This window comes from Gorilla gorilla, chromosome 13 (assembly GCF_029281585.2).
Source record: "Gorilla gorilla gorilla isolate KB3781 chromosome 13, NHGRI_mGorGor1-v2.1_pri, whole genome shotgun sequence".
In the NCBI taxonomy this organism is placed as follows: Eukaryota; Metazoa; Chordata; class Mammalia; order Primates; family Hominidae; genus Gorilla; species Gorilla gorilla.
In genome coordinates, this window is record NC_073237.2 from 116,324,794 (window position 1) to 116,351,620 (window position 26,827).

General features: G+C 43.9%; 1 long non-coding RNA gene across 1 annotated transcript in view; it reads right to left on the reverse strand.

The window, feature by feature from the left end:
* The window catches only part of LOC134756904 (uncharacterized), a 355,080-nt gene extending 337,067 nt beyond the window's left edge, over nt 1–18,013 (reverse strand). Inside the window, exon 1 of the long non-coding RNA XR_010130341.1 lies at nt 17,789–18,013. This is a non-coding gene — a long non-coding RNA (uncharacterized lncRNA). The remainder of the gene's footprint in view (nt 1–17,788) is intronic.
* Nucleotides 18,014–26,827: the final 8,814 nt, after the last annotated feature.

A 26,827-nucleotide genomic window follows, 5' to 3' on the forward strand; every position in this document is an offset into this window, starting at 1 on the left:
GTGTTAAATTATCTCTCCCTCCTCTCTACCTGTCCCCTGTCCCATCCTTAAGGGCTAATTCAAGTCTCACACCTTGTCCATGTATTCTCTCATAACACATCGATCTATACTCAGAATTCATAGCTCTTAAACAATATTATTTTAGGATTGACAATACTTGGCATTGATACCGACACTCCCATTGCCTCCCCTGTTCAGGCATTATTAATTGATCACAGCACTTCTTCCTGCTGATCTCATACACAACCTCACATGACATCTCAGCACAATTCTCTGCCCCAGGCAGCCAGTACTGATCAATGAGAATTGACATTTAAGGTGAAACGGCTTTGGCATACCTGACTTAGGTTCTGTTTTCAACCTTTAGGCACAGAGAATTTTTTAAAAAGTATAATAATAGCCATTGTTTATTGAACAAGCACTGTGCTAGATGCTTTTCAATTACCATCTCATTTATTCCTTTTCATAACATTACAAATTAAACATAATTTTCCCCCATTTCGTGAATGAGAAAACTAGGGTTCAGAGAGATCGGGTAACTCGCACAAGCTCACATGGCTGGGATGGTAGAAATGGAATGCAAGTCCAGTTATATCATAAGATAAGGTCCTGGAGTTTCAATTTCTCCAACAAGCCACCATGTCCTACAGCTCTTTTGTCCTTATTATACTTTTCCATCCTCTGAGGCTTTGCTTACACAACCCCCTTTTCTCAGAATGCCTGTTGTCCTTTCCAACTGGAGAGTATCTGCTTATCTTCAGAGAATCAGAAACACAGGTATCATTTCCACTAGAAAACCCTTTCAAATCGTGATACAACTAGCCTCATCCTTTTTTGTGACCCCCCTCCTCCAATGTCACAACATGCTACCGGACTCTAACCTTTAAAGCTCCTCTTGATGTAAGAGACTAAGCATTATTGATTCTTCTATACAAGGAAGGAAGGAAGGAAGGAAGGAAGGAAGGAAGGAAGGAAGGAAGGAAGGAAGGAAGGAAGGAAGGAAGGAAGGAAGGCAGGCAGGCAGGCAGGCAGGCAGGCAGGCAGGCAGGCAAGCCGGCCCAGGACCTGAGATCCTCAGGGATAGGTTGTTGATTTTTTAGTCCTCTCAGGAACTCAACTGGCCTCTTGCAGGTATTTCCACAATCCTCAAGAGGATTTTCCAGGGCACAAGACATTTTTGTCTCATTTCTCTCCTTGCCCAGACAGGAAGATCCAGGAATCCATTCAAATATGACATAATTAGCTGTGGCCACCCAAGGAAACACACAGAGTTGAGACCCAGAACTTTTGACCAACAGAGTTAAGTCCTCATCCAGGAAACATGGTGCCAAGTGTCAGATCCAAAGGGCCAGGCCAGAGAATAATGGATGGATGGGGCAGCCTTCTCACTGGTCTCTACCCTATGTCCATTCCTCCCCTTCTCCTATAGATGACCCTAGGGTGCTCTCTCCCAAACATTTGGTCACACCACACACACCCACACACACACACACTCTCTCTCTCTCTCTGTCTCTCACTCTCTCTCTCTCTAAAACAAACCCTTTCAGGGCTCCCCACTGCCCCCAGGAAAAAAGCCCAAGTTTTAGAACATGGCACACAGGGTCCCCCATAATCTGAGCCCAGATGTCTTCTCCAAAGCCTTCTCTTGACTGTCTCCAACCCATTCTTTACATCTTAATCACCTGAAATGGCTCAAATCTCTACAGTAGCCAAGTGATTTATTTCCCCTGGGCCCTGCTTCACTATTTCCTCTTCCTGGAATGACCTCCTCCTTCATTTTATCCTGCTTGGCCCCTACTCATTCTCTGTGAGCAAGCCCAGACATCGCCTTCTTCTGGATACCAAACAAGGTTAAGGATTCCCCTGTGTGCCCACAGTCCCCGCCTCAGCCATTTGTCTTACCTGTGCACCTTTAAGGGTAGTGAGTGTCAGTGCTCAGGCAGGTTTGAAGAATGAATAAATGAAGGGTAACAGCCAAGAGGGCTGGATTCAGAATAGATGTCTCTATCAAGGAGTGGGTTATGGCTAGTGGCTTGGAACGAAAACCACGATGGCAATTTGGGCTGCAGCTTTGTTTTTATGGGTTGCCAGCACATATCACAGGGGCTAGCATGCAGGGTGAGAGATCCAACTTAATCCTCTAGCCACTCTGTGCAGGAAGGGGGCTAGAATTTGTATCCCCGTTTGAAAATAAAGTTTTACGTGCCTCTCTCTACCTATGGCTATCCACTTCTTCCCACCCCTCCTGAATCTCTGGGCTGCTCCTCCCTGAGGAGATGCACATTTTCTATTTCTGGACCTTGCTGATGATGACACTGAACCTGGCCTATGCTCTTTCACCCTTCTCTTTCCTCTCCTGTTAACATGCTTGACTTGCTTGATTACTCTGGGTCTTCCCCTGTTTAGCTTCTGGAGCTCAACTCCTTTTCTTCTTTTATTTTTCACCAACTATAACAGCAATCATATCAAATAACTACACACAATACAGTGACAGTGAGCCAGGATCCACCTTTTACCTGCATCATGACAGTGGATCCTCGCAACATTGCTCTGATGCTCAGAGAAGAAAAGAAATGTGTCTGATGACACATTAATACTTTTAATTACCAACACTCCAACCTGGTTCTCCCTGGCTCCAAAGCCCTAAGAAATTTCTCCTTTTACTCTAAAAAAATCTTCTCCTCCAGGGGCATCCTCTTTCCCTGCCACTCACCCTGAACTTCCAGCAGACAAAGAAAAAGCCACCTCTAATACGTTCTCTCTACCATGGTCTTTTCTCTTTCTCAATAAATCCATTTAAGAGTAAAATGTTTGATGGACAGTTTAATAGAGCTCTCCTTCAAGCTGGCCACATTAATGATTTCTGGCTGGCTAAATGTCAACTTCCGTAGCTCAATAGCTATTTTCCTTCTTCAACAATCAGTGTTTTGCTTGGGGTTCTTTATTTGGTGGACAGGGTATAGTGTTTTAATGGGCCATCCCTAAGTCAGTGGGCCTGAGGTTTAAGCTAAACTTACTGTGTGACCTTGAGCAAGTCATTTAACGTCTCTAGACCTTAATGACTATAAAATGATGATAGTGATGCGCAGACCTGCCTACATGTTATGAGAGAGTATTTCATTGTATCTATAGTGTTTTTTAAGTTCCTTAAAGAGGGGGCCAATGCATATAAATAAACATGTTAGCCACATTGCATTCTTATTTTTAGATCTAAAAGTACAAATTTTCTCTTTACAAAAGATCAGTTTGCTACCCTAATGCCACTTGGATAATGCAAATGTATTCTGTCCACAAAACATGTAATGATCTATAATTTTTTGGAAACTTGCAATTGTGTTTTTCTTTGAGGGACCTTTTCATCTCTTTTTTAGCTAATGTAAACTAATATAAACTGAACTATCCTCTATCAGAAATAAAGGAGGTTTATCCTGATTCTTCCATATACTATATGCCATATACATTATCACTCCTGCATTATAGATCAAGAAATTGAGTCTTAGAGATGTTAAGTAACTCTTCCAAGATCATACAGCAAGCAAGTAGCAGAGTTGGGACCCAACTCTATGCTTTTAATCAGCAAGAAATAGTGACTCCAAATGGATGGGTCATGGGTCTAGGGGGGGTCAGGGCAATGTGATTTGGGGGACATCTGAGCAATAGGGGCATCTTTACTACAGGTTGCAGAGTGAGTTGGAATGGTTAAAGCCGTGGAATCTGTGTAAAAACCCGTAAGCAACAATCACTTCTTTTTTCCAAAAATATTTTCTTACTTTTAAATTCCCTGACTCTGGCCCAATTCCAAAGCCTCCGGTTATATGTTTAGATAATAAAAGTTGTCATCCTGGGTCCTGTTTGTGTGAAATCACTGCTGCAGCTCAGCCCAACATCCTGTGGGGAAAAGCCAGGGCAGAGAGCTTGGTGTAAGAGGATAGCCATTATTAGATAATGTCCCAAGACTCCCAACATATATTTTGATATGGTGACTCCTCACCTATTCGGGAATTAGGTAATCTCACAATCTCACCTGTTCAGAACATGATCTGAATAGTGCAGTGACGCTACCTCCAAAGAGAGAGACCCACCCAAGCACTTAAATGCTTCATCGCATTAAATCCTCACAACCAACCTTTTTTGCCAAGAAGGAAACAGAAGCTCACATAGCCTGAGTAACTTGCTTAAGGAGACACAGCTAGTAAGTGGCAGAGCTGATCCGTCTACCCCAGATCCATCATCTTAATCACTATGTTAGATGGAAAACAAAGAAAACAACCACAGCTGCACAACCAAAGAGATCATTACCAGCCCAGGTGTCTAATGTCACGGCAAGTACCTCCTACTCTTGCTTGGAGTTTCTTTACACTGACTTCACCACAGAAGTCTAACCTGCATTGTCTTCTAGAAGGCACAAGGCTTGCAGGAGGGTGCAGACACAAGCACGATGAGAATTTAACAGAAAGAGCAATCACAGGACTGGAGATGAGATCTGGGTTTTCCTTCTGGCCAGTCCGCTAACTCACAACACTTGGGTTTTCAGCAGGGAAGTGAAAAGTTTGACTAAGTGGTCTCTGAGGATGCTTTGGGCTTCAGAGGAGATAAAGAAAAATGAAATAAGACACAATCCTTGTTTTTGAGGAACATACAGTCTCCTAAAGGAAACAGATGAAGTATACAACTATAAAACAAGACAGACAAAAAGTAGTGTTTTATAGAGGAAGAGGTGGAGTGTTTTTCATGGGAGCCAAGAACGTAAGAATTCATTCCAAACCAAAATAGATCATAGCGCAGTTTCTATTGCAAGAACAGTGTGTATCCTTTTTTTTAATGCTGAATGATAGTCATTGCTCTCAGATTAATGGTATAAGATAGACTAGACCATTGGATAAACAATTTTGTTAAGTGCAAAGTGCTTAATACCTCAGTTATATAGACAATTCATCTATCCAGAAAGTCTCCTTCCTGGCCTTTTCCAGGCAGTCAAGGTTTATAGCCCAATAGCTCAATGTTCCTACAAAAGGGGCTTGTACTCAGTAATGGCTCTGGATTGTTCTGTTATAGAAGCCAATTTATTTTATCCTTGTGAAATAAAATCCAGTTGTCTTTGATTCCCTCTTCTGAATCACATCTAATTTGATTCTTTATTGGAATTGGTTTCTTTCATTTTTTTTTTTTTTTGGTCTGATGTTTCACGAATGGCCCAGAACCAATATCGAAGTGAGTTAATGTAATTGGAAGGGGCTTCTGAAACCAAATGAACACCCAAGAGCCCTTGGAGAATTAGGGGACCTTAAGGTTTTACTCCTGCCCCAGCAGGGGGATCAGGCAGAGACGAAAGACCCTGCCCCCAGGTAATGAAATGCTCACTGTAATCTGTAACCCTGACCCAACATCTCAGGACACATTGAAAACTTTCATTCTATTTTTAACGGTCCATGAATTTTCTCATCGCCAAGGCTTCATATCCTGTGCCCTCTGACTGGCAGACACATCCAATCCACCTGCTCCACCCCCCCCAGCCCTCAAAATTATACTAATAATTCATAATTATTTTCTACTGATCTGTCACTCTCTCCAGAATGTCTTCCCTGATGCCCGTAAGCCTGGGTGAGGCACCTCCTCTGGGCCCATCAACACATCTATATAGGCCTATCAACCTGCTGTCCTAACCATCTGTTCCTCTGTCTCCCTTGATAGACTCTAAGTCCCCTGAGGGCAGGGATGACTGCTGCCTCATTCACCCACACTCTGCCACTTACAGCTATGTGGCCTCAAGAAAGTCATTTAACCTCTCCGCATCTGTTTCCTTATCTGGAAACTTGGGATAATAACATAGGAATTTAGAATGAATTAAATATTAATACATACATGCAAAAAGCTCATGACTGAGCCTGGCACACAGCAAGTAGACAATACATGCCAGCTCCTGTCATTACTTACCATTGTTTAGCCAATGCTCATCACAGTGCTTGTTACAGAATTCTCACTCAATAAATATTTTCAGGGAATAATTCATGAATGCTCTTCTTTACAGTAGTCGCTGTCCATCTTAGACCAGATGGGGCCTCAGAAATCAGTTGATATATGTTTCCTTTTGCATTTATTTTTTATTTTTATTTTTTAATTCAGGAAGGTACATAGGGTCATAAAAATGAAAGAGGCTTGTACCCGTGCTTGCCTTAAATGGAATCACCCAGTCTTAAAATGTTGTTGTACAGGGAGAAACACCAAAGCCCAGAGAAGGGAGGCGACTTCCTCAAACACAGATGGTCAGGGTATGGGGAAAGAGTTAAATGAAATAATGCACAGGAAGCTGTTAGCACGATGCTTGTTGCTCCTGCAGTGAGACTGGACACTTGCTGGCTATTACCCTCCTTGCAGCATCCCCACTCTCTCGTCCCCTCTGCTAGGTGGCCCCAGGAAGTGTTGGATACATTGTCCTTGAAACCCACAGCCCTTTCCATCCCTCTCTCTTTGACCCTTGTAGGAATGTGGGAACAGATCCAGGTGAGACACGTAGTAGGAACACAGTCACATTTGGGGGCTTAGCTTGTGCTCAACCTTGCCTTGGATAAGTAAGTGCATTGGATTTCTTTTGGCCAGAGAGTGGAAAAGCCTTGCCTTTGGATATCGTCTTATCAGAGAAAACTTAGGCCTGCAATCACATACAACAACTGCTAATGTGGACTGCAAGCCTGCTACATACAGCATTCTCTGTGTGCGCCGCACCCCCTCCATCTCCCTAACACCATCTCCATCCTCACTCTGCAGATGTGGGAACTGAAAGCTGAGTGGTTGCAGGCTTTGATTGCAGCTGCATGGCTTGTGAGGGTTTGAACCCGCATGGGTGGGTCTAGGTCAAAGCTCATAGTGTCATGCTCAGCTGCCCCTTGCAGGGTTGCCCCCTCATTCCCCTCCCCTCCAGGACTTTAGGAATCGCAGGCCCCCATGCCTCCTTGGTTTTAGACTTTGTGTCTCATTATAACTTTGTGATCTGAATCTCTGATGTAAGCATTAATATTTTTTCATCCTTATTCTTGACCCTAAACATAATAATTATTGCTCTAATTCCCTGTAATAACAGACTCCTGGGAAGTGGAAAAGGACTTGGCAGTTACCCTAGTCAACTCCATCCTCACTCAACAAGCAGGGCTCCTACCCTGGTTATATATCAAGATCTGCTGGGTGTTTTTAAAAATACAGATGCGCGGGCTCCATCCCTGACCCCCTCCCCCAACTAAATCAGAAATTTGCTGGGGTCAGGGTCAGATATCTCTATTTTAAAGAGTCCCCTGTGCCTTCAAAGGGCAAGAGTTCTCTACTCCAAGGATGAGAGTCAACCTTCGAAGTCAGTTATCCTTGGACTCATTGTTACCCCCACTGTTTATCAGTCTTGTGACCTTGAGGGAAATGTGTGACCTCTCTGAGTAGCCATTTCCCAATCTATAAAATGAGAAGAAAAAAATTCTTGCCGGGTGCCGTGGCTCACGCCTGTAATCCCAGCACTTTGGGAGGCCAAGGTGGGCGGATCACGAGGTCAGGAGTTTGAGACCATCCTGGCTAACATGGTGAAACCCCGTCTCTACTAAAAATGCAAAAAAAAAAAAATTAGCTAGGCGTGGTGGCAGGCACCTGTAGTCCCAGCTACTGGGGAGGCTTAGGCAGGAGAATGGCGGGAACCCAGGAGGCGGAGCTTGCAGTGAGCTGAGACTGTGCCACTGCACTCCAGCCTAGGCAACAGAGCAAGACTTCAACTCAAAAAAAAAAAAAAAAAAAATTCTTGGGTTGTAGAGACCTTAGAAAACCTAACTTCCTTAGGCTGACAGAGCACAGGACATGTAATAGACATTCAGTAAACCAAGCCCCCTTCCACTCTTACAGTAACTGTATTAGTACAGGCTACTTGGTCTTTTACTCCTATAAGTCAAGCTAAACAGGTCAAGTACTAGCAGACTGATGTTGAAGTGAGAGCTTTAGGTACAAGTCCGGCTTCCCTTCTTAATGCCTTTGTGACCTTGGATAAGTTGCTGAGCCTCAGTTTCCTTATCTGTGAAATGAGACTGATGTCACATACCCCAGAGGGTCCCAGTACACATTAAAAGAGACTGAATGTATAATGCATTTAGCACAGAACCTCGTCCATAAGAAGTGCTAGGTACATGGAAACTAAAACGAACAGCATTCACATCCGTTTCTGTTGCCTGCATTTTATAATTCAGTAAAATCAAACCAACCACTTCCATTGACTCGGACCATGAGTGTTTAGAGACTAGACCAGAATTTCAAGGACTTGCAGTCTTCCAGGTGCCAAGTTAACAGATTTTTGTTTTTAAACTATAGGGATTTAGGACTTAATCCACAGGAAATGGGTTTGGCAAGGCACCATAAGAACCAACACAACTTCTAACCCAATTTCTGTCCAGGCCTTTATTCACTGATGCAAAATTAATTTAACAGTCATCTCTGGCTGGGGCAGCTCCAGAAAAAAAGGGTGGTCAGTTCCAAAGCAAAAGATAGAGGGAACGAGCACATTACACAAAAGTATCAAGATCCAAAAAGATCGGAGCAGGTCTGAGAGACAAGCCAAATCTAACAGGGTGGAATTTAACAGGGACAGATGCACAATAAATGCTGCTTTGGGACAATGGTAAATCCTGTTTCTAGGTCCTGAAAACCAGGCCCATAAACGCAGGGCAGGAGAATTATGCCATTACTGGCATCAATGCTCAGTTAGCCAATGACAGTCAGATCTTCATGTCCCAGTTACCGTGGAGTCATGGTTGAGATTTGAACTGTGGGGCTAGCATGCTTTCACCATTTACCGACGAAATTATTTAACTCTCTCTGCCTCTGTATTCTCATCTAGAAAGTAGGGATATACTTGTCTCTAACTTACAGTATTGCTGAGAGAATTAAATGGTATAATGCATGGGTCCGGTCCGAGAGATGCAAAGAACAATAAAGCAATCCCTCATTAAGGAAGGCACAGTCTGGCAGGAGAGACTGACACATAAGCTATCAGGTGCTATTCAGTGTGCTGAGTCTTTGCCCAAGATGTCATAGAGCAGAGGTTGGCAAATTACAGCCCACTGGCCAAATACAGCCCACTATCTCTTTTTATAAATAAAGTTTTACTGGAACACAGCCACACCTATTCATTTATATATTGTCTATGGCAGCTTTCACACTACAAATGTAGACTTGTGTTGTTGTAACAAGACGTTATAGCCCACGATGCCTAAGTGTTTATCACCTGGCTCCTTATAGGAAAGTTTTGCCAACCCTAGGTGTAGAAGAAGAAGTTAACTCTGTCTTAGATGCCAAGAAAGGAGATAATTTTTGATCTTCTAATGTGTATTGAGTTCTCTAATAGGTGAAAATGGCTGGAGGGTAAGGGGATTGATTGGGAAGATGTTGGTCAAATGATACAAAATTTCAGTTAGACAAGAGAAATATGTTTGAGATCTATTGTATACCATAGCAACTATTGTTAATAACAATATATTGTAGTCTTGAAAATCGCTCAGAATAGATTTTAAGTGGTCTCATCACAAAGAATGTTAAGTATGTGAGGTAATGTATGTGATAATTAGTTCAATTTAACTATTCCACAATGTATACATATTTTAAAACATCATGTACGTGATACATGTATGTGATAAACACATACAATTTTTATGTGCCGATTTAAAATTAATTAAATCAGTGAATACGTATTAATGAATTTGAGGTTCTATAAGGCTTGATGACTGGCTCAAACTCACAGATAAGTGTTAGGAGCAGAACTCAAACCTGGACTCCACACTGCACACTCTTTTCACTGTCCCAGGAGCATTAAAGTAACCAGACAGCATATTTATGAAGGTATTGAAGGGTGAATAGAAGCCTCCCAGGTAGAGATGATGTCTAAAGAATGAAAGAGGTATCCAAAGATGGTTAAATGAGCAAGAACAAAGTGTCCAAGACGTGAACATATTTTTGAAATGCAAATCGTCGGGTGTGAAGAGATTCTAGAATATGACAGCTGGGAAGGGGGATGGGAAAGAAGAAAAGAGTCCACAGGGTTGGCGATGATTGAGGGAAAGCAAAGAACTGTCCACTTGCTGTCAATGATCTCCCGCAAGGTCTCAGGAACAGCACTCCCACAAAAATGGATCGGGGAGCAATATGCCCGATTACAGACAGTCTGACACCATGGAGCCTAGTTATCTCATTGCACAGATGGCAAAACAGAGGACCGGAGAAAGAGGAAACCTTGCCCCAGGCCACACTGCACGTCGGTAATAGAGAATCCAGGATCCCAAGATTTGAGTCCAGAGATCCTTCCCATCACACCCACGAAAGGGGAGGATTCTGCCAGCAGGGGCCGCTGTGGCCAGCGCGCCTGCGGACTAGGATCTTTGTGCATCTGCAGACAGTTGATGAAGGTCTCTCGTTTCCCTGGGACTGATTAGGTTCAATCGAATTATCCATCTTGTGCCATGGCGTCCCAGACCCATTTCTGAGGGGTCACCACGCTGTTTAGGATGAGCGATGCCGGCTGGAGGCCCGCCAATGCACCTGTGGTATTTTGATAACTTCACATATTGCCAACTTCTTAATTTTAATATACAACTTACAAGCAGGGCAAAGTTTAACTCACTCTAATCAACTGTAAAATGAACTGGAGACTTGCTGTTCCCCTCTAAAGACCTGCGTCTGCATCGTGCTCATCATTAATGGTCGTGGAGCTCTCTGCTTGCTGAGATTGGTTATTAATGAGGGCTGGAATTACGGATTTCAATTAAGTACTTTGCACTGGTCCTGAAATGCAGTGGGATCCGCTCTGGGGAAATATAAATGCTGAGATGAAATACAATCCTGCCTCCCAACACCCTGTGTCCACAGGTACCATCTTCTCAGCTCCATCTCTTTCTATAAATCTGTGGCAGCACCCTGCAGGACAAAAAGGGTGGGCATTGGGTCCAAGCCTGGGCCACACCATCTGTAGCTTTTTCCTGGAGTCTAGGCTTCCTCAGCTACAGCTTGAGTTTATGGAGGGCTCAGTATGTGTCAGGAGCTGGGAGTATAAACACGAATAAACCTGGTTCCACCAGCTGTCAAGTCTCTCTAAGAATGACTATAAAGGTCAACACTGGTTAATAGGCATTGATTAAGCACCTATTATGTGCAAGGCATTGTTCCTAAACTGATACCTAGGAAATTTTTCTGGGAAATACTTTGAAACCCAACAGAACTGAGTTTAACTTCTGATTCTGCCTGCTCAACCCGTAAGGCCTTGGGCAAGTTGCTTAGCCTCTCTGAAACTCAGTTTTTCCCCCTCTAAAATGGGAACAATAGCATTTTCATTACATGATTCTAAGGATTAAATATGACAGCCTAAGTGAGGCACCTGGCTTTTCCTGAATGCTCTTTCTTAGACCTTTGGGAGGTTATTCACAACAAGAAGGCAGTTCTTTGCTTTCCTTCAACCATTGCACCCTCCTCTTGACTCTTTCTTGCATCTTAGCATCTCCCTCCCATGCTGTTATAAGTATTTAATAAAAAGCCATTACTATTATTGCCCATCTCCAGATCTTTACTGATCATCTACCATGTTTTCAGACCTAAACTAGGTGCATTGGGAAAATGCCTCATCACATGATTAGATAAGAATTTGTTCTCAAGCAATTTAATCTCTAGTTTCAAAAGCAGGAATAACACAAGTTGAGAAGAATTCTGTATCTGTAACTAATTAAGATTGTTGGTGCCTGGTTGAGAGAAGGGGAGAGGTGGCTAACGCAGACTGGGAAACTCAGGACACTGATCTTGATAGAGAGGTGAAGCGACCAACCAGAGAGCAGGGCTCCTGGGCCACGAGGCTGGGTGATGTGAGAGGACAAGGAAGCCTGTTCTTGATTGGCTTGCAGGACACCCACGGAAAAGCCATGGGAGCTGTAGCATAATCTGTGGTGTGGTGTGGCAAAGAAAGCTCTGGATGCTCCAAGCTCTCCTATGTGACCTAAGCAAGTCCCTTTTCATGTGGGGTCTCAGTTTCTCCATCTACAAAATGGGGAGAATTAATCCAACTTCTTTGTGGGCTTATTGTGAGGATTACATGAAATACAGAGTGTGAAAATGGTTTGAAAACTCTAAAACCTGTGGGCACATGGAGAAGCAGACAAGCATCACAGGAGTCAGGATGAAACCAGACAAGGCAGTGAACACACACACAGTCAGTGACTTGAGATCTTCTGCCTTGGGTGTGTGACCCCAAGAACATTCACCTTGGTCCGGGCTGCTGGCTGCAGCTTCAGACCCTGGCTGCCTCCCCTCGGGCTGGGCAGCATTTGGATCCCTGCTCACAGCCTCAGGCTGCTTCACATTCCAGACGTGCCACTTCCTCCCTCATGCTGTGACGAAGAAAACCACAAACAGATTTCCCATTAACTCATGAAAGCCTTGCTGCCTGGAAAGCAAAGCCTCCTGCTAGTCCTCAGCGCTTTCCCAGGGGAGTATGGGAGAAGGCAGGCGGGGGAGACAAGGGCTAAAGGGGAGAGCACAATGCCAGCTCAATTGTCATACTTGGAGGGGACAAACAGCCAAGACCAAAAACCCAAGAAGAAACAGGAGGCAGCATGATTCTCCTGTGCCAACTAAGTGCTGTGCTACCTCAATATAATGACTTAACCTCTCTGAGCCTCAGATCCTAAAAAAACAAATTGTGCAAGAATATACTTCAAAAAGAATTTAAAAGCCATTGGCCATTTTCCTGCTGTCTTAACATTTACAACCGACATACAGAGAAGAATTTTGAAGTTATTAAAGCTTATCTATATCTATTCTCATAATCAATCTTCAGAGCAAACTTGGGAGTAAAATAACAGAAGTTCATTTGCACACTTTAGAGATTAGAAAATCCAGGCTAAGAGAGACAGTCCCCCTCTGTCAGTAGAAGAACTGGGTCACCTGACATCTCACCATATTCTTCAACATCTTTGCCTCTCTCCCCTGAAAGAAGACTCTTTCTGGACCATAACATGCATAATGGTATGAACAACAGTTAATTTGCAGTGCAAAGGCTGAGATTCTTTTTTCTTTTCTTTTTTTCCACCCCCCCCCCCCCCAAGACAAAGTCTCACTCTGTCGCCCAGGCTAGAGTGCAGTAGTACAATCTCAGCTCACCGCAACCTCCACCGCCCCGGTTCAAGCAATTCTCCTGCCTCTGCCTCCCAAGTTGCTGGGATTACAGGCATGCGCCACCATACCCAGCTAATTTTTTTTTAATTTTTAGTAGAGACGGGGTTTCACCATGTTGGCCAGGCTGGTCTTGAACTCCTGACCTCATGATCTGCCCTCCTCAGCCTCCCAAAGTGCTGGGATTACAGGCATGAGCCACTGCACCAGGCAAGGCTGAGATTCTTAGAGGTCAATCATCCCCCTGTCTCCACACCACCTCAGGTAAAAGACCTGGAAACTTAGAGAGATCTCAGCTACCAGACTGATGACTTGAATGCTATGAGGATACTTTGTTATTGGACATCTCTTTGGAATTGCTTTTCCTGGTTTCTCTTATGGGCAAACAGTTTGCAGCATAGGATTACTTTTTATTGATAACCCAGAGAGGGGGCCTGTGAGAAAATGAAAAGTCTGTGCACTTGCTCAGGGCCAAATGGATTGAGCCTGATTTTGAAAATGCTTAGGATCCCTTTACTAGGATGGCGGATGAGCAAGAAAAAGAAGGAAGATTCACACCTCTTTAATCCCATCAGTGCCATAGCTGTTGTGGCTTGAACTGCATTCCCAAAAAAGATATGTTGAAGTCCTAACCCCTGATATTTGTGAATGTGATCTTATTTGGAAATAGGATTTTTGCAAATGCAATCAAGATAAGATGAGGTTATACTGCAGTAGGGTAGACCCTACTCCGGTGACTGGTGTCCTTATAAAAAGAGGAAAATTTGGTCACAGAGATATGTGCAGAAAGAATGCCATATGATGATGGAGGCAGAGATTACAGTGATGTGTTTTAAACCAAGGAAGAGCAAGTATTGCCAGCAACCACCAAAGCTAGAAAGAGGCAAGGAAAGATTGTCCCCTAGAGCCCTCAGGAGGAGAATGGCCCCACAGGCACCTTGATTTTGGACTTCTAACCTTCAGAACTATAAGAATTAATTTCTGTTGTTTTGAGCCACCCAGTTTGTACTTTATTATAGCAGACCCAGGAAACTAATGCAATAGCATTGGCAGAACAGAAAATGAGTGGCATGTGTTACAACCACCAGAATCCACCTCCCCATGATGCTCTGGCCCTTCTGACTGGCAAAGCCTTTGTGGATTTTGTTGCCAATGTGGTCTATCCCACGTCTTAGAGATCACACCAAGGCTCATCCCAGTCCAAAGCAGAAAAAGTTTATGTAAACATTGTATAAGTATTAATTTTAGCGACTTCTAAATCTCTTCCCAATTTTGAGTGACTTCTAAATCTCTTCCCGATTTTTCCACCTGCCACCTTCCACCTTTCCAATCTCTTCCTGATTTTTTCACCTTTCCACCTTCCAAAAAACTATCTTAACCACCCACATTCATCCAACCATCCACCCATAGGTTAATCATATATTAATATAATATCTCCTACACAGTAGGACACAAAAGTGAAGGTGAGAACAAGTCCTGTGTTCATAGGAAGTTTAGATTCTTAGTGGCAGAAGCTATGGGAAGAAACATAAAATAAACATGTAATCTGATGAAGAAACAAGCTCAAATATTGAAAAGTGCTACATATTAAGCAAAACCAGGTAAGAGGACAAGAAGGAATGGAGGTGGGGGAGGCCACTTTCAGTTGGATGGTCATAAAAAGCTATGCTGAAGAAAAGTCTTTGAGACAGGTGGATAGAACCTTATATATATTTCTGAAAGTCAGTGGATGCTATTACTCATGAGGCTCTTCATCCTGTGAGGACTGATATTCCCAATATCTTATATCTTGATTCCATGTCCTCTACCTTTCCACTGGCCCAAACCTTAAAAAAAGCCTGAATTCTAGATTTCATATTCCTGGGAGTCAAATATAAATCACTATTTCCCTTCTCTTCCAGTATGCTACACTGTTTATAGGCAAGTGACTATATAATTTTTCATTCAAACTGGGACACTTCTGAGATGGGGAGGGGCATTCTGGATCATTACACAGGACAACAGGCATAAACCAGGATGGTCCCAGACAAGCCAGAGTGTAAAGTGACCCAATTTACAGGCTGTAAATAGCTCCGAGATCTGTAAACTCGGTTATTTAATGCAAGTGCTGTATCCCAGATCAATTAGCTAAGATGGAGAGGATGGAAGAAAGGTAGATATTCAAATAGCTGTCCAATCAAAGTCACCCAGCCTTAAGGTAAAGGCCTTTGCCTTCCTCCAGATTCACTGCATTCCTGTTACTACTAAACTTCTTTAGGATGAGTCATGATACATCAAGGATGCCAGCATGCCCCTCTTCACCTTCTAAATCCTTGGAAAATTACAGCTTACGGCAGAGGCTGCTAGGGGGCCCCCTAATATCCATGCTCCCCTTGTTTCATAACAATAGAATCTAGCTGCCCAGAATAGAGGGTACATTCTCCAGCTTCCCTTGCAGCTAGGTGTGGCCATGTGACTTAATTCTAGTGAATGGATGCAAACACAGGTGTTGAGTGGAAACTTTCACAAACCTCTCTGAAGATACAGTTGTTTGTTGGGTATCCTCTGCCCTTTCCTCCCTGCCTTCCTCCAGAATTCTGTGACAAACATGGATATGATGGCTAGAGTTTCTCCTTGGACCTTGAAGTCAAAGGGCACATCATAGAGATGGTAGAGGGATGAATTGGAAAGAGCTGGGTGCTATCACATGACCAATGGTATGAACACCACTTGATTGGGAGGTAAGTGGCAGGTAAGGGTTGAGAGTAGTTGTCAATCTAATCATCCCTTGCCTCCACACCACCTCAGGTAAAAGATCTGGAAACTTGGAAAGATCTCAGCCACCAGGCTGATGACTTCAATGCTAGAAGAATGATACTTTGTTATTGGACATCTCTTTAGAATTGCTCTTCCTGGTTTCTTTCATGGGCAGCAAGTCCAGCCACTAGCAGCCCTGGACTTTCAAGTGAACAAGAAATAAGCTTTCACCCCATTTAAGCTACTCTGTAAGCACTCTCAGCTGTGCCTAATCATAACTGAGACCAAGTTCCTCTAATTCCTGACATGAATTCTACAGGGTGGGAGAACTGAGTCCCAGAAAGGGGATGTCCAAAATTCGTAATTAAAATTGAAAAATTAAATTAAAATATAGCAGGCTTCCCAACTTCCAGCTTTCACTATATTAATTCTCCTACTCAATAAACTTTTCTTGAACACAAACACTGTATCAGGCAGTAAACAGGTACTGAGTAAACAGAGCTGAGTAAATCAGGTTACTCTTGTCAGGAGCTCACGATCAAGAGAACAAATAGTAAAATTACAGTCTGAGAAGTGTTATACACATGCACGCACACATGCACACGCACACACAAGTTAATGTAGGAACCCAAAAGAGGGAGGAGCATCTAACTGCTCTCAGGAAAGAATTCACAAGGGAGGCAACATTGGAGCTAAATCCTTAAGAAAGAATAGGAGTTTTCCAGTTGTGGAAGGGGGAAATGGCATTTTAGGCAAAAGTATGCAGGCCAGAGAGAACATGGAACAGGTGCTAGGCATAATAATGTTCTCCTAGAGATGTCCAAGTCTTAATCACCAGAAGCTGTGAATACATTGCCTTCCACAGGAAGTGGGGATTAAGGTTGCAGATGGAATCAGAGTTGCCAGTCAGCTGGCCCTGAAATGGGCAGATTAGCCTCAATTATTCAGGTGGGTCTAATATATAATCACAAAGGTCCTTAAAGCAAAGGAGGAAGGCAGGAGAGGCAGAGTGATGCAATGTAAGAAACTCCGACGGCCATTGCTGGTTTTGAAGATGGAAGAACAAGGCCATGAGCAGAGGAATGTGGGTGGCCTCGAAAAGCTTTAAATAAAGTGAGAAAGCAGGTTTTCCCCATAGCCTCCAGAAAGGAATGCAGCCCTGCTGACACCGCAACTTCAGTCCAGTGAAACCCATTTCAGAATTCTGACCTTCAAAACTGTAAGGTAATAATTTGTGTTATAAGAAATAAATTTGTGTTTTAAGCCACTGAGTTTGCAGCAATTTGTTAGTGACAATAAGAAACTAATACTAAGCCAAAAGCTGATCATGGTTGAAGAGTAGATAAAGTGTATGAAAAGAGGTTGCAGATATGGGGGGGTCCATGACCATAGAGGCTTAAATTTCAAGGCAGACATTTTGAAATGCATAGGCAATGGGAAGCTGCTGAAGGATTCTAAGGAACGAGTGAAGTGGTCAGATTGCATCACAAAGAGGTCGCCAACTGGTGCAGAGGAGGAACTGCCAGAAGGCAGGAAGACTCCTGGGGAAGAGGTTGCAGTGGTCCTAGTGAGCCCCCCTGGTGAGCTGGGGCCACAGGGGGGCTGCCTCCTCTGAGCCCTTAGGACCCATGGGACCTCCGCACCACAGCACTGGCTGCCAGGGGCCATGTTATGTTCCCCACTCCTTTCCTAGTGTCCTTCTGGAGGCAGCCTCTGCAGTGAAAAGCCGGACCAGGAGAGAGGTGGGCTTGAGACCTGCTCTACCATTTACTAACTCTGGGGCCTGAACCAAGTTACCTCACCGCTCCGCGCCTCAGTTTCCTCATTTGCAAAGCAGTGATGACAATCCTCTTTCAGGGTGCTTGTTTGGCATGACACTTACCAAGCCTCTCCATGCTTCCTATGAATGGCTGCATCATCCCGAAATGCTCCCTGCTGAGTAGACTATTCTCCCCGCGCTTTTAAGACTCCCACGTTGATTTCAGGAGGAAGCAACCAAACTGCAGACTTGGCCCTCGAAGCTCTCCGGAGCTGTGCGGTCTCTGGGCCGGTGTCCTGCACTATTGCTCAGAGGGCTGGGCGCCATCTAGAGGGCAACAGCAGCAACAGCCAGAAGGCAAGGAAAGCCGCAGTGATTCCCAAACATAACCAAAGGGGATGCGGGGAAGCCTGCTTCTGGCTCTGTGGGTGGATTCTATAATAAAATGAAATGTGAGATCATAGAATCTTTTAATTCTAGCATGTAGGAATTATGAAATTATAGAAAAATTAACTCTCTAAGCTATGGGGGGTGGAGTCTTAGAATCACACAGTCTTTGACTTTTAGAAATAGAGAATGCAGTATTTCTAGTGTCTTCAGTTCTTATACCCCTGGGTTACCCCTTGCCTCAATAGAGTACAAATTCAAACTTTGAACATTGACACCCGGATCTTAGCCTCCAACACCTCACCTGCTTGACCGCAGCTCCTCCTCTTCTGACCAGTCACCCCCAGAAACCTTCCAAGGATGGCTCACCACCAGCCTCTACCGCCAGAACAAAAGCCCCTTGATGTCAAGGACTATGCCCTTCACCTCCTATCACCGGCACAGGGCCAGGCTCACAGTGGTGCAGGAAGGCAGCATGATCCCACTGTCCTCAACAGCAGAAGCCTATAGGTTCAGATCCCAGCTCCACCACTGGCTAGCTGGAGCATAACTTAACTTCTCTGGGCCCTTTGTTACTTATCTGTAAAATGGGAAATATCATAGTACCCACCTCATGAGGATATTAGGAGGCTAAATTAACATAATCTATAGAAAGTACTGAGAAGGATTTCTGATACGTGATAAATGCTCGTGATAAATGCTTGATAAATGTTAATGGTTGTTTTTTTGTTTTTTTTTTTTTTGTTAGATGGAGTCTCACTCTGTTGCCAGGCTGGAGTGCAGTGGCATGATCTCGGCTCACTGGAACCTCCGACTCCCTAGTTCAAGCGATTCTCCTGCCTCGGCCTCCTGAGTAGCTGGGATTACAGGCACATGCCACCACGCCCATCTAATTTTTTGTATTTTTAGTAGAGATGGGGTTTCACCATGTTGACCAGGATGGTCTCGATCTCCTGACCTTGTGATCCGCCCACCTCGGCCTCCCAAAGTGCTGGGATTACAAGTGTGAGCCACCACACCCGGCCAATGATTCTGTTTTTGTTTTTTGTTTTTTTTTTGAGACGGAGTCTCCGCTCTGTCGCCCAGGCTGGAGTGCAGTGGCACAATCTCGGCTCAATGCAAGCTCCACCTCCCGGGTTCACGCCATTCTCCTGCCTCAGCCTCCCGAGTAGCTAGGACTACAAGCACCCGCCACCATGCCCAGCATTTTTATTTATTTATTTATTTATTTATTTATTTATTTATTTATTTATTTTTTAGTTGAGAAGGGGTTTCACCATGTTAGCCAGGATGGTCTCCATCTCCTGACCTCGTGATCTGCCCGCCTTGGCCTCCCAAAGTGCTGGGATTACACCCAGCCACCACGCTCAGCCCAGTGATTCTTAATTATCATTAAAGTTGGGTTGAACTCTATGGGCAATATGGCAGCAAGGTGCCTTAGTTCGGAGACCTGACCAAACAGTGAGGGAAGCAAACAAGCAGGAAGAGGACCATTGGATATTGAGCACCCATGTGTGACAGGCGCGTGCTAGGTGCCTTGCGTGTGGCTTATTAACTTCTGAAGGCGGGGCTTATGCTGTGTGCCAGCAGCTCAGTGCCCTGCTCTTGGACATTCAGACGTACCTTCCCTTCTTCTTTCTCTGTCATCTTTTGCTTCTCCATAAAACTTTCTCTGTCCCTCCAGGCTCTGGTAGCTGAGGGATTATCTCATCTCTCATTAACATAAAGGGAGTTAATGTCCAGCAATTAGCTAAAGCAAAGATAAAGAAAGCTTTCAATTCCTGTGCTGATTCCAATTAGTCTTGGCTGCCTGGAGTTCTAATCCAAGAAGTTACCCAAGGCCGTGTTGGTGTCCATGCATAAGAGTGCTGAAATAAATTGGTGATGTCTGCCTTGAGATTGGTGGGAATGGGTAGCAGTATGTGCGCCTTATACCCACCAGACCTCTTTGTGAAGAGGTCGGAAGATAAACAAGGTTTTGCCACTTACTATATCACAAGTGTTTTAATTTTATTCATTTATCACATTTAATCTTCATAACAGTTATGAAGTAGGTGTGTTATCCCTATTATATAGATAAAGCAACTGAGGACCTAAGAGGTCACTGAAGAATTCATGTGAGTAAATCAAAAGTGTTTGCATTTTAAAGGAAACTTTAAATGGCTTTACTCAAAGGTATGGGGAAATTCTAGGCATCCTAGCCAGTCGGTGGGAAAAAATGTTGATGCAGAAAGTGTTTCCAGTGCTCTGTAGATCACAAGGCATACAGTGTTATCCTCAGTCCTTTACACACCTTTGCTGAGAATGATTAGAAAATAGGCACAAAAAATGTTAAAATGCAGATGCATCTCACTTTAAGAATATACACACAGTACAGAAGCCCAGAATTCACACTGGCCAGGTTAAGGGCTGAACCTCCATCGAACAAAAGGATCTCTCTATAGACCAGGTTTCGAAGACATTTGCAGGAGGACCAACTTTGCAGGAGAGTCAGGCCAGTGGGACAGCACTGGGCCAGCAGACATGAGACCTGGGTTCCAACCTCCCTTTACCAGGAACAAGTTCTTGCCCTTCGTGGCTTTTTGTATCTCCATCCAAACCATGAGGAGGTTAAATAAGAACTACTGATCTCAGTATGGGCAACTGTACCTCTAAAGAATGATTTGGATAGTTCCAGGGCAGTTTTGGTTGTCACAACAGATAGAAGGGATTCTACTGGAGTATGGATGCTAGACAGCCTGCAGCAAAAGAGAAGACTGAGCCAATGAAGAACTCGACCACACTCCACTCAATTTTGGGATGTTTCACCTGACATATAAATGAAAAGTCTACGTTGTAATTATCTGGGTCTAGATCCTAGTTCCATTTCACACATAGAGAAAGCATTTTTGCATGATTGTAACATACATGTATATACACTGAATTTTCCTGGATGCCGGTATCATGCAAATCCAGAAGAAATTGTGCTTTGTTCAGATAGCTACTGTTTCAGAAAATTACAACTCGAAACGCCATGCTGTTCGTGTATTTGAGTGGCCAATTCCACACATCCATTTCAGTAACTATCAAGCAGTCATCTGTCTGCTATTATGTCTTCCAGTCTAGTCACATCCACTCATTCACTTATCAACATACATATTATTTTATTATAAATTACTTTGCTTTTTATTTTTCATTGACTTTGCAGTTTGGGCATTATATAGATTTTTAAAATGAGATGTCTAGGTGGGTTATATAATTTATGAATCCCATTTCAGGATAATAAAGGTAGCATCACAAAATATTAGTCTGGAAGGTTTGAGAATTACTAGGTCACATGACCCTTGGGTTCCTTCCAGCCCAGGCAAAGCAGAATTATTATGCAAAGAGAGACATGCCGGAATCACGTGCTACACATTACAGGTAGGCGAATGAGAGTAAATTATCTTGTTTTCTACAAATCATCCTCACCCACTAAATATCCCTTAGCCATTCCAGAATGTACAGTAATCTGCACCACTGAATGCATCCTGTCTAATCTCCCAAAAAATAAAATTGCCTGGAATTGAGTTTGGGCACATTTGGTTCAAGAATGCTGCAGCTTCACTAGGTTGGAGCTGAGCACGTGCTCTTCTAAAATTTATAGTGTAATTGATTTTTTTATAAGCCATTCAGGCCTTATTATTTATTAATCTACCTGTCAAGGTTAATTTAAACTACTTCTCAATAAGGCAGTTTGACAACACCTTTGTTTTCCAGATTGACAGCCCTGGTGAATAAAGAGATGGCACAGCGATTCCTCTGCCCTTAACAGACACCTCTGGGAAGGAACCTCCAGCAGGGCAGTGCGTTGCCCCGCCCTCATTAGGAAATGCAAGAGGCCTCCCATCCTACTGAGTGGGGGTAGAATCCAAAGGTTACCCTTTTGTTTCCAAGTAGGTTGTAGGCCCCAGGACTTGCACCAGCCACCAAGTGACAACTGAGTCCTATAATCTGTGCAGCTTCAACTACCCTTAGATATTCCCTTCCTTGCACTCCCATCGTCATGATCTTAATGGTTACTGCCTCCCAAGCTCATGGCAACAGTCTCCTAACTGGTTTCCTTGCCTCTACTTTTGTGTCTCCCCATTCATCCCAGGTGATCTTTCCAAAATGCAAGTATGACCACGCTACACCTCTGAACAAAGCCCTTCAGTGGTTCCCACAGAACCACTGAATGATTTCAATCATGTGGGCTTGAAATGCACAGAGTCAAGTTCAAAGTCCTCCATGCCCTGGCCCCTGCCTACTGCTCCAGCCTCATCTCCCATCACCCCTTCTCTGTCACCTTTTACTTTATGCCCCAACAATATCACTCAGTGTGCTGTTCCTTGCCATCTGCATCTTTGTAATGCTGTTCCCTCTTCCTAGATCCTGGTTATCATCAAAACTCCAGTACGAATGCAGTCACTGCCATTTGCTGTCCTGACTACTCCCAAGAGGTGGATCATGTTCTGCCTCAGATTTATGTTCCTGAAATCCATGTATATTGAGTTGGTAAGCAACAAATACTTGTCAAGTGTGGACTATGGGACACATATAGTGCTGAGACCTAAGGATACAACAGAGAACTAGAGAAAACTTGTACCTGACCTCCCACAACTTATGTCCACACTGTGAGCTCCTTCAAGATAGTTGTTCTAATGCACTTCCCAGCATGGTGCTGATGGAAGTACAAGGAGACAAGGCCAACATTTATTGAGCACAAGCCACCCTGCTTATACTTCCTTATTTCATATTAGAAACAATGCAACAAACTAGCATTTTTGTGTCCCCTTTCAGAGATGAGCAAACTGGAATTCAAAGAAGTGAAACAGCTTGCCAATGTTTACTCAACCCATTTGTGGTGAGTCCAGTCTCCAAACACAGGACCGATTCCAAAGCCTCAACTCTAGTTCCACACTGTACTGCTCTCCTGGCACAGAGTTCGGACTTGTTGAATAAATCCCTGATATGCACCAAGTCAAATGCTCTTATTGTGTCTTCAATTTCTTTCACAGTAACAGGATAGGATAGAATGTCTTTGACTTTAATGACACTGAATGGCTGAGTCCACATTCCTGGGTAGATCCGTGATACACAGAATGTAAGGCCCATGGAGTCTGGATCTGGCCTGCCTTGGTAACATTGGGCCCTGTGGGAGCTCAGTGCATGAAATTCCCCGAGAGACTTTTTATTTTTATTTTTATTTTTGAAACGGAGTCTCACTCGCCTCCCAGGCTGGAATGCAATGGCGCGATCTTGGCTCACTGCAACCTCCACCTCCTGGGTTCAAGCGATTCTCCTGCCTCAGCCTCCCAAGTGGTTGGGATTACAGGAGCCCACCACCATGTCCAGCTAATTTTTGTATTTTTAGTAGTGATGGGGTTTCACCATGTTGGCCACGCTGGTCATGAACTCCTGGGCTCAAGTGATCTGCCCGCCTCAGCCTCCCAAACTGTTGGGATTACAGGTGTGAGTTACCACACCTGGCCTCCCTGAGAGACTTTGGCAGTGATGCTGCAATTGACATTGAATGGGACATTGCATTAACCGTTGAGTGAGTAGAATGCTGATCCGATCCAAGTCCTCACTCCTCACCTTCTCAAGTTCAAAGAATATAAACTTAGTATGACTTTTCACAAGAGAAATTTCTCAAAGCCAACATGATCTCCATGGGCTGAAAGCATAACTAGCAACTGTGCCATAGGCCTAGGGAAAGGCAAATGCACTGCCCCATCTGACCCGTTGGCCAGAGCAATGCCATTAAAATGGGAGAATCCAGGGCCATAACTTTAAGGAATCTGTGAAGATATAAAAAGAGAAGAAGATTTTCATTGCTATTCTATTTCTATTTATAAAAAGTAACTGTTGAATATATAAATAAACTCAATTTAAAAATAGGAAACATATTTTGAATCATGTGGGCTTGAAATGCGCTGCTAGATTTCACACCTCTCTCATCCAGGCCTTGAGGTGGGAGCACAACATGTAAGTGGAGCAGTTACCTAACCAGCCCTCACAGCCCAAGGCCCATCTTCCCACCATCATTTTGGACTTGGGCATGGAAGTTAATGGCAATAGAGATAGAAAAGAGGGGGTCAGTAGGAGAGTGGATCTTGAGCATGTTTATTCAGAAAGGGGGATGTCACATTCTCTCTGTAACCTTGACAGGTCAGTTATGTCATGGACAGGACATCAGCCTAGGCTGCCATGGCCCGTAATGAAGGAGCATGAATAGGCTCCCTGCCACCCTTTGCTAACTCAACCCAAAGGAGGACTGACACATTCATCTGAGTGGCAGGACCTGAAGTTCTGGACCATGCTTCACTAATGACTGGCATGGGTCCCAACATGTGAAAGGCCTGCCCTCTTCTCCAATATTTCACTTGCATTCACATGCAGAAGGCCTATTTCCTATTTAATCTTATTTCCTGCTTCATGAACTGCTGAGAGCACCAAGGCTCTGAAAAGCACTCAACCCCCAGTCATTTCCTTACTGTGGCCTTTTCTTCCATGTTGGCAGCCTGGCCAGGGTTACTGCCCCAGGCAAGGGCTAGGCAGTTGGACCAGCTTAGCACATCCACACTTTAGGGGAAATGTGCTCATGTGTCTTATGCTTCCAACTGGTCTTTCTTCCCTAACCCTAACCCCAGTCATCAATTTTCTGGATGCAGATAATGAGGTATAACAGAAATAGAGATCCAGGGCAACTGGAGGAAACCTTCCTCAAGCCTCCTGTGTGAGGACCTCTTCCACGTTCTTCAGTTTTTACCAGCGCTTTGCACCAGGTTATGAAGAATCACTTCACTTTAAAAAAAGTCAAACTCGACTTCTCATTTGTCTATTGATCTTTGTACTAACTTCCCTCAGAATTCCAGAGAGAAGGAGGGTAAATTTAAATGTTTGTCATGCACTGCCAGACTAGACAGGGCATGACAATGTCTGACTTTCTACCACCATAGTTTTGGTGGCAACTCCTAAGAACATGAGCGTAGGTTCTAAACAGCCCATGAAGGTGAAACATCAGCATTCTTTCAGTTGCCATAAAGATCTAAGGCTCCTTCTCCTCCCCATGCCAGAGACCTTGAAGCCTTTTGTGGGTTGGCTCTGAGAGTGCTTCCTATTGAAGGTCTCAGCTCCAGATAGCTCCTTGATTTAACTTAGAAAGGTAGCAGAGGCTGTGTGCCTTAGTTTGCTATGGCTGCCATGAAAAAGTACCATAGGCTGAGTGTCTTAAGCAACATAAATTTACTTTTTCACAGTTTTGGGGCTAAAAGTACAAAATCAAGGCGTTGGCATAATTGGTTTCATTCTGAGGCCTTTCTCCTTGGTTTATAGATGGTTATCCTCTCCCTGTGTCTTCACGTGGTCTTCCTGCTGTGTGTGATGAATGGTAGGGGTCCTAATCTAAACTGAAGATTCAGATGACTTAGACCCAGAACTGAACACAAGACTATTGGACTCCAGTGTCCAACCCCTGTTTAGGCTGAGACTTGCAGGGTAAGTGGCAGTTAAGAAGAATCTCCCCTTTGTATAAGGACACTAGTCAAATTAGATTAGAACCCACCCTAACGACCGCATTTTAACTTAACCTCTTTCAAGAACCTATCTCCAAACATGGTCACCTTCTAGGTACTGGGAAAGAGAACTTCAACGTATAAATTATGAGAGGACACAATTTGGCCCATAACACTGGGAGTGAAGAAAATGAGATCCTAGACCCAGTTCTGACATGAGGATAAAGTCTAAAATGCATAAAATGGCAAAGCCCTCTACTACCTTAATCCTGCCTGTGTCTACACACTCGCCTCACGTTCCTCTCTCACTCTTTACACACTGCAGACATAGTCTTCTTTTCATCTCTGAATTGAACCAGACTTTGGTCCAGACTTCTTTCCATCTCTGAATGGAGCTTTGTCTCTTGAGTTTCAAACACATGGATTCCCTCTGCCCAGCTTCTCTCTCAGCTCAGCTTCTCCCTCACCTGGCTAACTGTCACTCACCCCTCAAGTCTCAGCCTAAATATCCCCTCCTCAGGGGTCAGACATTTGAGTCCAATAGACCTGGGTTCAGTTCTGGGTCTAAGTCACCTGGATCCTCAGTGGAGATTAAGGCCCCTGCCTTCCATTCCCACAGCTCCTCACCTCCCCTCAGTAACACTAATAACACCTGAAGTTGGGCAGTGAGCATTACTGCAAAGATGTCTCTGTCTGGCTCACTGATGATCACTGCCGATTCAGTCAGGAGAGTCAAGGATATGCCACAGAGACAAGCATCACCAAAAATGCAAGGGTTTAACAGAAAAATGGTTTATGTCTCATTCATAGTGCATGGCTCTGTCATCAGGAGACTGCTCGTTGTAGCCCAAGCTGATGAAAGTTCTGCTTTGATGTGTGCTTCCACAATCACACACCAGGAGAGCAGAGTTCTGGAGGGTCACATGCTGGCAATAAAATGTTCCAGTGGGAGCATGTCATACATTGCTTCCATGCACAACTCTTTTGGCTGGTCTCATGACTGCACCAGGGAGCCAAAAAGTGCAGACTTTCAAGTATTGGTGAACAGCACTAATGATTACCACAATGGCAACTTCCAGAGCACAATGATGCTTAATCGAGATATGTTGAATGGTAATAATAACCCTCATTTTTCAAGCACTTACTGTTTTGTGCACTGGGTGGTAATTGTTTTTACTGAATATGGATTCATTCTTCCTACAATGGCATGCATGTGTCATAATACCACCTAGCTTCATAAAATCCTATGACTCCATAG